Consider the following 12,382-nt stretch of genomic DNA (forward strand, 5'->3'; position numbering starts at 1 on the left):
TTTTATATTATCTTTTTCGGGATATGGGTGGGGTTAATGGTGAAATGAATTAAAGTCCAACTGATTACCCATGCCTGGCCTTCTACCGTTGTTGATTCATTCATACATACATACGTCCATACAAACACACATAAATGCAAAAACATGTATGTATGTATGTATGTATATATGTACGTATGTAAGTGATTAATCATCTGCTTGACCGCTCGTATGGAGGCAAAAACTGTAATAAAAAACAAGTGAATATAAAGCTCTCTCTCTCTCTCTCTCTCTCTCTCTCTCTCTCTCTCTCTCTCTCTCTCTCTCTCTCTCTCTCTCTCTCTCTCTCTCATTATGTACCAGTGTGTGCATATTGCTGAAACTCAAAAACATCCTGTAAATTTCCAAAAATGCAAAACAACCAGCTCAAAAATTCTACCTGATTAAGAATTAATTATGCAGCATAGCATTAAGAGCTGGGAAAAATATCTATTGTGGGATACATACATACAGATTCGTTGAAAAGGTTAAAACTTTCCCAATTCTGTTTTTTTTAACCCTTAATTGAATTTTTTTGAGTTTTCTGTTCTTGACTATATTGAATTTTATGCAGTTATCTGCTGGAGGAAGTACGTTCTATTTGTTATTCCTGGAAAAATATAGATCTATATAACGTGTTATGTTCATGTGAATATTTTGACAAGTATATTGAAGAAATGCTCTCTGCAAGAGATATGGGTAACTATAGGATTCTCATAACATGGGCTTTTATTTTTTGTATGAGCTAGTAAGTAGTGCCATGAAGAGCCTCAGAATTATACATTATTGCCTACTGTTTACTTGTAACGTATGGTAGTCGGCCAAACAACTTTAATCAACTTCCTTCTTTTCGTATAGCACCATAATTTTTTTCTTTAAACCATTAGGGGTTATAACCTGCAATTGAGTCCACGGAGAGAAAAACGCCATAAGAACTTACACTTTCTCCAAATGTTGCAAGAGTTGCTACAGAAAATAAAGCGTTGAAGTTTGTTTACTCCCTATATTTCGTAACATATTTTAGATCTTCAGCGAAAAACATCATATATCATTCAGGTATTTTACGCTGTTGGCGACTTTCTCCTGTACCTGTGGTTAATGTAGCTAAACTTTTATTTTTTCTATAAACATGGACGCCCACTTTTGAATGATTCAACTGTCTGCCTACCTCTAACAAAAAAAAAAAAAAAAAAAAAAGTTTCCGTCGTCTGAAATCTCGATAAATCTTACAAGAATAGGCTTCAGCGTACGGACTGTATACTTATTTTTTCTATTGTCAGTCATAATTAACCTTTAACGTTTACCTCTAAAAACAATATGATTTAAAATAATTATCAAACTATCTTTATCAAAGGAAATCAGTAGATGATGAGAAAGTGAACTACGATGGTATTTTATCATTATTTTTCGTTTTACAGTGCTTAAAAAGATGCATGCATATTTGACCTATAAATGTTCAGCATGTAAAGGAAAGTTATAATTTTATAACAGGTTTTCGTCCCACTCAGAATTATATAGCCCTTTCTAGTCTAATGTATCTCTTTCCAGAATGCCGGATATGTGTGCCTGTTTTATGGTTCCGCTAGAATATATTAACCTAATACGCAAGGCTCTCGGTAATATCTAAAGATTTGTTTCTGGAATGCAAGGTGAATATTTTCTGTTTCAGTTATATCTTATTTCATGTAATTTATAAGAGCTGTTATTAATCAAATGCTAAGAATATAAAGTTTCAAAATAACATTCAATTTTTTTTTGCCTTTGTATTATTGCATTTCTTGATTACCTTTTAGCATTTATGATAATATTTTTGGCTGCGAACTAAATTTTACGTGTAATGCAAAATAAACAAATAAACCCTTCCATTCCTCAACAGCGTGAATGTTAATTACATATGATATAAATGAACACATCGATTATCCGGAGGGACGTACAATATTAAGGAAATGATGAATATTGTTTATAGCATAATGATCCAGCCAACTGAACACTTATTTCTAAAGAACTTACAAAGTAAGAGGTTGTGAAATCTTCAAGTGTTATTTTCTATAAATCATTGGATCCATTCTTAGCTACTGTGAAATCTTTAATATATGGTTTTAGAAAATCCCTAGTAAATTTATTTTATTGGTAGTAGTTATATCAAAAACAATATTTTTTCATGTTTTCTTCTATTCTTACTACTAGGTCAGCATTCTTTGACAATATGTTACTATTATTAAAAGCGAGAAAACAAATTTTGATTTAGTTTCTTCCCCTCTGAAGATGAAGTTGCCATCGTAAAACTAACGGTTTCAAAAACATTTCTAACAATGGCCTTATTTTTACCTCAGCTTTAAAGATTGTGATTGTTCTTCACAGTCTTCAGTATCAAAAATAAAAGTATTTCTGTTATTACCATCACTGCAATTTCAGCCGATGTTGTGGGTCCTTGGTAGGTGCCTACTAACTAAGACCAGCAAGTGGTTAGTCCCAAACAGTTAAGCCTCAAAAATGATCAGTTTCTAAGAATAGAAATTTAAGTCAGAGAAAGCAACATACAGGCTTTAAATCTCATCCATAAAGGTTTCGAGAGACTAGCTACAAGAGCGTTCACTTCAAAGAAGATTAGCAACAGTTGGCTGACCACATATTCCCAGAAAAGGTACACCGGATTGTGACTATATTTCTAATTCTGTACACCCTACAATGAACCTTCTAGCTTCATGACAATGAACCTATATATATATATATATATATATATATATATATATATATATATATATATATATATATATATATATATATAAATAAAGATAAAATATATATTTTATCTTTATATATATATATTCCATATTTTCGTATTCAGTTATAAATGCTTATATATATATATATATATATATATATATATATATATATATATATATATATATATATACATATATATATACATATATATATGTATGAATATGTATATATATATATTATATATATATATTATATATATATATATATATATATATATATATATAATATATATATATATATATATATATATATATATATATATATATATATATATATATATATATATATATATATATATATATATAGTATATATCTAAATACATATACATGTATGTACGTATATCCATGTATATATATATATATATATATATATATATATATATATATATATATATATATATATATATATATATATATATATATATATATGGATGAAGAACCTGGAAATCAGTGGGCTAGTAGCATGGAAACACTAGAAATACATTGTAGAGCCCCTCATGGCAATATCCTGCCTATTCATATGCCTATTAAATAACTCGTATTTACTTCAGGCGCCACGGATATTTTGGCCATTGTCTAGTATTCTTTCCTTTTCTTTATATTTAATACAACTAGCAATTCATATTACCTTTGAATCTGATGCTCCTGTGACTTCAACTTGGCATTGTTAGTGGGTGCTCATGTGGTATCGAATCTTCTCGTGGTGTTAATATTGTATAGGCTGTATCAATTTACATCTGCTGAGACTCGCACTAAAATCCATTCTGGAGCGTAACATTTTTCCTTTTGCTAATTACAGTATCCTCTTATGTTCGTCGTCCATTGTAGTGCACCTCTCCTTTCCTGCAAGAAAAGTATTCACTGTAAATATCCTACTTTTTTCCCCTAATCTAGAGCATAAATTCATTTTATTTTTCATAGCTCATGTATTTTTGTTTGTTAATGGTAAATGATACTTAAAAATAAAGACAATAGATTTTAAACACAGAAATCCTAATGTCAGGTTTTTATATCAAAACCCATAATTATGTAACTGTTTAAATTCTATTCTTTTCAACGGTCACAAGGTCAGAGAAGAATCCTATTGTTTGTCTAGTTTCATTTAGACAATACCGTATTTCCGCTCCACTGGACACAAGTAAAAATGTGAATTATCTCAGAAACATTAAGAGGAGCATAAAGGGAATTAACTTCTTGATCCCTTTGTCTCCCCTCTTGTTTCATTGTTCTTCTTTTGGCTTGGATCATTCGAAACTTCGAGTTAACAGTTTTATTTGATTTTTCTTATTTTACGGAGCGAAGTTCTTTCCATTATCTGCTGAGCTCCTTCCCTCACTACGTTCTTTTTTTTATTCGTTATATTAGGATATTTTCGTTTTAATCAGCTCACAAAAATTAGTCATATCTATTCACTAAAAGAGAACAATAATGAACTTTGGGAATCCCGAATATAAGGATAATAATATCATTCTGCATAATGTCTTTTTCCCCGATCCTTTCAAAAACACGCTCTTTTCTTTGGCGTTTTAGAAATCATTTGAACTTCGTATTTTTAAGGGATTTACTGTACATATTCTTTGTTTACTGGAGAATGCCAAACGCACACGAGAAGATTTAAAAATATTCTGCTTGGCATTGTTCTTGAAAACGTTGACCTAAATGCTTAAGGAGATTTTTAAATTTTTACTTCATAGGAAAATGCCATTAACACTCAGGAAGACACCAAAATGTGATTTTTGGCCCTTAGGTAGAAAGCTATATACAAAAAAGCAGTCAAAGTATTTTTCTTCAAAGTCAGCATAAAGATAACTAAAGCACATTAAATTTTTACGTGTAAACACTGAACATTGATTGATACGAAAGGCTTTCTTCTTATAGTACTTAGTCATTCTTAACTGATTCCGGATAGTAAGTAACAGAGACAATAATGTTCCCTGCTATATGTAAAATTACTGATTGTGAATACTTAAGCAAATGCCAGACACCAAGTTTACGTAGAGCAATAACTTTCTTACATACTGCAATACAGCGCAAACGCGTTCAAAAGAACACATCTATTTCCATATGGGCAATGTCCCTTGTAAATACAAAACTTAAACTTTCCGTTTTCTCCATAATAAATTATAACAGAACTATAGGAACAACATATACGAAGCAGAAATTTCCTTTACGTCAGCTTCATGAAAATTTCTAATTAGTGTATTTCACACTCCAATTTTAGGAAGATTCGCATGTTACCAAGCTATTGAGTGTCTCTTCCTATGATAAATATACACACACATGTATATCTATCTATCTATCTATCTATCTATCTATCTATATATATATATATATATATATATATATATATATATATATATATATATATATATATATATATATATATATATATATATATATATATATATATATATATATATATAAAACAGGGAATAGTACGACATATACTAGGGTGGGTTGCCCTTGGTAGAAGAGAAACGTGGTTGACGACAATGAGCGGGAAACAGGAGATGAGTGTTGGAGAGATCTTGGGAAGTTTGACCAGGACAGAATGTGGTGGCATGAGTTCCTGTTGTTATTGATATCTTAGTTCGAGGGGATTCGTGATAAACGATAAAGGGTGACAAGCTCTCCTGTTCCTTATGGTAAGATCTGAAGGGAAATACCGAGATATTGCACTCTTTCTCTATGTTGGCCCAACTTGTCTATGTCCTTCCAAGTACTAATGAGTAATAAGAGACGGTCATTAACCATAATGGGAGTGGCATCTGGGACAACATTATACAATTCCTGGAAGGGAATTCCTTAACTATTGTTAATGACTTCATTCTGGAGTTAAAACCATCTGTCACAATCAGGTTCCTAAATAAAGGAGGAATGTTAAATTGTGTTGTTGCGAATGCTTTGTCATTGCGGCTGTTCCTTATTTCGCCTAAATTTTACCGAATGATACACAGTGCAATGGACTGTCACATAGGGATGCTCTGGGTTGAAATGTGAATGGTAATGTCAAGGAATGCTCTAGATTACTTCCTTTTGCCGAAATCTAAATGAGATGTGATTAATTATAAAAAATTATTTTGTTACTGGCTCCCGTTTTAAATTACGTCCAAAATGGCGGAAAGTTGGCAATAGTACACTGTCTATAAAAAACTAAGTGTCTTGGCATGCTCTTTCCTAGTGGCTGTTATTACTTCCAAGACGTCTACAGACCATTTCTTTTTTTTTTTTTACTTCTTCCTGCTTTCATAGAATAGCTGGGGGCATTGTTTATCTCGAAGTATAATACCTGGTATTCAAATAATTCAAACAGATTTATGTAGACGATTAAGTCTTGCCTATCTATCCGTTATGTCGTTACTTCGTGATGGGTGGCAATAATGATAATCATATATATCTACACGTATAATTTTAAGTTCTGCACTGCTGGGAAATACGAAAATGTTTCAGTAATTTCTCTACGATTATGCCAAACTTACTGCCGTGTACATGAGCCGAAAACTTTACGTTAAGATAAGTCTCAATTAGCAGGGTTTCGATTGCCTGCACAATTACTGACGAAACAATATAACATTTTGACAATCTGTATTAAGTGCTTGGAGAGAGAGATATTTCTTGTCTCTGTATCTTGTGCTAATGTGATAATTATAACTTAGGATAATAGTTTTCTTCATCTCTTCATGGCTTTCATTAACATTGGCAAAGGAATTTTTAGGTATACATCTCTAGCATTATATAGTTCTCGTATTTTTCAGTTCAGTGGTAATAATGTGTTCTTTACCTTACCATTCAACAAACAATTTCAGTATGAGTTGAAGTAATTAAAGATAATTATCTTTTAGTACTGTTCTGGTGAGGTTGAAAATTTTCTCTTAACCCTCGGCCATCTTGTAATGATCTATGAGTACCCTCTGGAGCATTGTAATTGATCTTCGCCATTCATTGGGAGATAGGGAAGCAATCTTCACTTGAAAGGCACCAGGAAACAGGATGGTGCATGGGTCAGTTTACCACTTTGAATAAAAGCATTATTCTCAAAGTAAGTTAAAATGATTGAGTTCTGATTCGTAAGATAAATGTGTAAGTTGTAAGTTGTTTTATTTGTATTCGACCCGATGGACCAGGACCCTCTAGCACTTCGTCTCTTCTCTTGAACTTAATGACAGTTATAGTGGTTTGTACATACTTCCGTGTACCGTTACTAAAAAGAAAATAGTTTTTAGGTATCTGGTATACTACGTTAGAAAGTACTTTGACATAATTATGAAATCCCAAAAGTATAACAATAAAGCAAAAAATAAATAAATAAATAAATAAATAAAATAAATAAAGAAGATCGTCGTTTTTAGGACACTTTTGTGCATAGGAACCAAAAGCCAATGAGGATTAATTGACCTAATCAATAAACAGTTTTTAGGTCCATGTACCAAATAGATAAGAGAAAATAAATTACTCTATTATCATACAATAATCACGTTAAGAATGAATGCCATCGGGAGTTGGGTAGATTAGCTTATGTAACCTATTTGGTAACCATTAAGGAGACTAGACCAGAGAGAAACAGTGGGATGTACGGCCACATCCTTTTTTAAGATATTAGTTTGCTGTATAACATATAAAAAGGTCCAACATTTGAAGAACTCTTAATGACGTCATTAATCTAAAAATGAAGGAATACACATAACTTTAGTCCGTGACACTTTTTGTAGCACAACACATTTGCTCATTCATTGTGTCTGCCTTTTCAAATACAAAAAAATTCATTAACATTGAATCCAATGAACTGGCATGTGAGGGGAACCATGGCCCGCATGCTACTTTGATATTCATTATCATTGACAACCAAAAAAATCAAAATAAGCCGAATAGCAAAGGGGAACAGCATTAAACTAATTTTTCCCTTGTCTTGCAAGCATTATGCAGGAAAGGAAAGGTACTACTCAGTGAAAGTCGGCATGTTATCGTAATATCAAGGTTATTTTCTTTTAATAAAAACTCCACGAATAACGGGTTCTAGTTTTTAGTGAATTAAAAGATCATTATGTATTGAGATATAATAGAGATAACACGACAATCGCATTGTTTGTCTAGTTCATAGGTTATTTTGAATAAATCTACTGTACAATATATTAAGACGTACAGATTCTTCACTTATACACATTTTGCTCTAGAACGAATTGTTCCTAATATCGTTAACCTTCAGGTTTTCAACATGAATTCTTTACTATACGGTGAGAAACCTATGTTTTTTCCAACGTACCTGCTACTTGTCACAGGCATCTAACTTCCATTAGCGTAATTATGTACAGTACAATTTAAATTTACAAAAAGTGTCAAAGAACCACACAAGAAACCTGGCATTTTTACTGGTAAAATGAGAATCACATTCGTCAACAAATATAAATATTCAATCGGTCTTGTCAATCCTAAATGTCTGAATATAAAAGAAGTATTAATCGAAGTTTTGAAACAGCAAATAGTATTTTTTACATGGGAATTAAATGGCATATCCTGTATTAAAAAAAAAAGCATAACAAATAAAATTTCAATTTGAATATCACTGGAATAGTGTTCCCCTGTCCAAAGTTATTTTGAGCGATAGATACATGGTATGCAAAACTTTCTGAATATGAAAGAAGGTTTTATGAATTCTTACACAGAAACCCCGGAAGAAAACTCTCGTGGGACCCACACTTCCAAACTTTCCCCATAGATCTTGTCCTGCAAAAGGAAATATAAGTTTAATGTTATCGTTCTTAGGTACACTGCAGCTTCGTAAACATCAGACTTCTAGGAGGGATTATTAGGTTGTTTAGTTTCACTTTGCTACTGTTATGTTTCAGATTTATTTACCACTGGTCACCTAAATGATATAAATAGGGCGAATTCTATTGCTGGTACAGAAACATTATCTCTTAATTTAAAATCACTATAACATTGCACTTTTCTACGTAAATATATATAATATATATATATATATATATATATATATATATATATATATATATGTATATATATATATATATATATATATATATATATATATATATATATATATATATATACACATATATATATATATATATAATTTATATATTAACACACGTACATTCTTTCTTCTTTTTATTTTGTTAAATTCCAGTTTTCATCTTTTATTACTTCATAAAGTGACTGAAAAGCTTGTAATAATTACAAACAGGATTCCAAGGCAACATAAGTTTAATCATCTGCAGTGGATCACTAAACGAATATTTTCACCTTGGTTCCTCACAATCGTTCATTCGTTTTGACGTAGGCTGATAGGATTCTCATGCAAATGATCTGGCGATTACTTTTCATAAGCTTTGGAGGCATGAGTAATCTATGAGTGTCATTTCTTCTCTTCCCCTATTTTATTCGTAGTTTTCAAACGCATGCATGTATTCATATAAATTAAGGTTGAACTCTTGCTATTTTCTTACCGAAAGATTTTTAACTCTTAGTAATTGGGATTGGAATTTCTTAGAGATTTGTTTTTTACAAAAACAATAAAAACGTTTAAATTACTAAGTTCCATAAATTAAAGAAAAACGAAGGAGGCTGATAAATCATTATAAGACGTGTAAAAAAATTACTTTTAACTTAATGCTCTTTCATATGTAACAAAATGTATATGACGCCATATAAGACTAAACTTCCACACACAAATTGCTTTCGTCTTATTTGTCAAAAACTTTAAAATTTCACATATAAAGTAACATACAGAAAAGGGTGGATTATAAACAAAAGACTTAGCTGTTCCACTCAATTAAAAGAATCCGTTGGTAATTCTGTTGATTATTTAAAACATTCACTTCTGCTTCTATACCACTTTCTTTCTCTCTGCCGCCCTTCACACACACATACACACACGCACAAGAAATAAAAAAATGCTAAAAGCTTTTTAAAAAAAAGGCAATTTCAAAGTTGGTGTAAAAATGAAATTTAAAAAAAAATTGTAAAAAAACTTCTTATCTAATTAGCTGTGGTACGAATGTTTTGATTTCATAATTATGCGAACTTTTTTTCCCGGAAATGTATTCCACAAAAATTCAGTTCACTAATCACTGTCAAAAAGGGCTCAAAAAGAGCATCGTTGTCGCTATTTGCTAATTGCACTCTCATATTCACGAAAATTATGCTAATATAACGCCAGGCAACAAGAATTTTTACAACGGAAACACGATACCTGGAACTCTCTCTCTCTCTCTCTCTCTCTCTCTCTCTCTCTCTCTCTCTCTCTCTCTCTCTCTCTCTCTCTCTCTCATACACACCCTCCTAAATAGGTACCTCGGGAATGTAACCTAAATATCATTTTAGTCTATGAGAATATTATTTCTGTCTTCTTTTTTCCAGTTCAAGACATTTACTGTAAATAATGAATAGATATTATTTTTGTTTTGAAGAATGGTAGTCCAGTAAAAGAATTTATGAAACGTATAACTGAATAAAAAAATCGGCGATAGGAGACCAAGAGACCATGTTCATTCCTAGAAATGAATGAAAGGACTAAGTTCCCATTTGGAAAATGAGATGGAGGGGAACTCAACAACTACCGAGCACAACTTTAATTAGTATACATGACTGGGTCTATGAGATGGTGATGACTAGGAAATGGTGGAAAAATAATAAAAAAAAAAAAAAGGAATATGAGAACTGTATATTTTACTAAAAATGTGTCGGTTTATGTTGTTGGCTTTCACTATCCACTAGTTATTGATAGTTGATGACTGGGTGTCATTTTTATTATTAATATTAGATGTACTAAAAATAGATACTCAATGGGAAAATGACTAGCTTAGACTAAACCTTGCTTTGAGAAAAGAGGGTCTAGATTCTCCAACGCGTTTTACCCTTTTGCTTAGATTGAATGAGAACACTTCGGCTGAAATACAAAACAAATTAATCATACTATAAAGAAAACTCATAAAAAAATTACAGAATTTTCATAAAGTTTTATACATTTTTCTCATAAAATCTAGAATTAATTGTACATGTAAACTGGACGTTTCAAAACCTGGTGGGGAAAACCTAAAGCAATTGGTGAAAAGAGAGTCGTTCACAAATATGATCAGCAGTAAGGCGATTAGAAAAATTAATGCTTGGATTGTCATGGTGGGGATAGAACTATAGAAATGTACTTGTTTAACTATTTCAGAGCGGGAACTCATGAAAATATTAGGATAAAGTTGACATGCAAGTCCCATTTGCATTGACGTGAGGGAAAAATTACGGAAATTGTTAACAATAATTGCACTTCTTACTAAAGTAAGGCGGGATAGCTTAGAGGGAACTAAAATATGATAAAAATGTTTGCAGACCTATGAAATTTATAAATGTTTACTAAAGGGATTTGGTTACAGAGCCTCCTTTAGTTATTAGTTTAATTCAAAAGCTAATGATGAGATACCGTTAGTAATTATATTCCTTTTCTATCGTTTTTCAATGGGTAAGTAATGCTAATGGAAAAAGGAGAACTGTAAAGGAGCAACAGAATCTGATGTCCCATGGTTCATTAATTTTGGTCTTAGTCATTAATGACTTTTTATCGGCCACCAGGGAGACTCATTTCTGACACAGAAAAGAATGGTCTGCACAGAAACGATGGTTCCTTCTTCCTTCTCTCTCTCTTAATAAGAGATAGTTCATAGAAAAAAAAGCAGCTGCTTAATCAGGGATAAAAATACTCTTTTCAGTAAAACTGTCATTATTGATTTTTCATAAACTTCAGTGAATGCTAATTAGCAATGAATCAACCTTCACTGCGTCAGCTGTGTTCTTCTCTTCTGCCTTATACGCAAGCACACACGGCAGTTTATAGAGCTCCGTCTTCTGTTTGTTGTGAAGTCTTTGAAATTACACAATACTATCATTTGTACATATCCTACTCCCTCTGCATGACCTAAAAATCCCCCAACAATGTGAACTACCTCTTCTTATCCCTCATTCTTGTCAGAACTCCTCTTCTCTCACCTTGAAGGTCATGGCTTTCATATCATCAAAGATATTCATCTCAATAGTTGCTCTCCTTCCCCTTCAGGAGTGAAAACAATCTTCAATTCCAAGTAAGGAAAATAAGCGAATCAGCCTTACATGGTGTTTAACTTCTCTGTCAGTACCAGTTCTTTTTTTCCACAAGCCCTCCAGAGTTTCTGTTGTAAAAGCTACACCTGTTCAGTAATAATAATAACTATCTCTTATTATCGTCATTCATATAATTTTCTCTATGTTTACTGAGTTATTCATATCCTTAATGTCATCCGACACTGTCTCGATGACTTACACGCCTTTTCGTAACAGCACTTCTATTTCTGGTACCTTTAATTTCTGTAGAATGAGTTTTCTGGCCAGAGGAATGGATAACGCACTGCATTAGTTGATATTAGGTAGGAATGCGTGATCTGCGTCCGATGCTTCTCGAGGTTACAGAAAGGACCACCTATTTTCTTTCCAAATACTTGACCATCCAATGCATCCGGCAATAATTGTACTTTATATTCGTTTTTCTTATTTACTCAATTATTTCGTCACCACACCACTATTTGTTTTTATTTCATTT

General features: G+C 31.9%; 1 protein-coding gene across 1 annotated transcript in view; it reads right to left on the reverse strand.

Annotated features, from left to right (window-relative positions):
* LOC136849044 (major facilitator superfamily domain-containing protein 6-like) overlaps positions 1-12,382 on the reverse strand; it is a 725,072-nt gene that overhangs the window by 195,189 nt on the left and 517,501 nt on the right. The window contains exon 11 of the mRNA XM_067121936.1: positions 3,434-3,648. The gene's annotated coding sequence lies outside the window, so the exon portion shown is untranslated. The remainder of the gene's footprint in view (positions 1-3,433; positions 3,649-12,382) is intronic.

This window comes from Macrobrachium rosenbergii, chromosome 20 (assembly GCF_040412425.1).
Source record: "Macrobrachium rosenbergii isolate ZJJX-2024 chromosome 20, ASM4041242v1, whole genome shotgun sequence".
Taxonomy (NCBI): Eukaryota; Metazoa; Arthropoda; class Malacostraca; order Decapoda; family Palaemonidae; genus Macrobrachium; species Macrobrachium rosenbergii.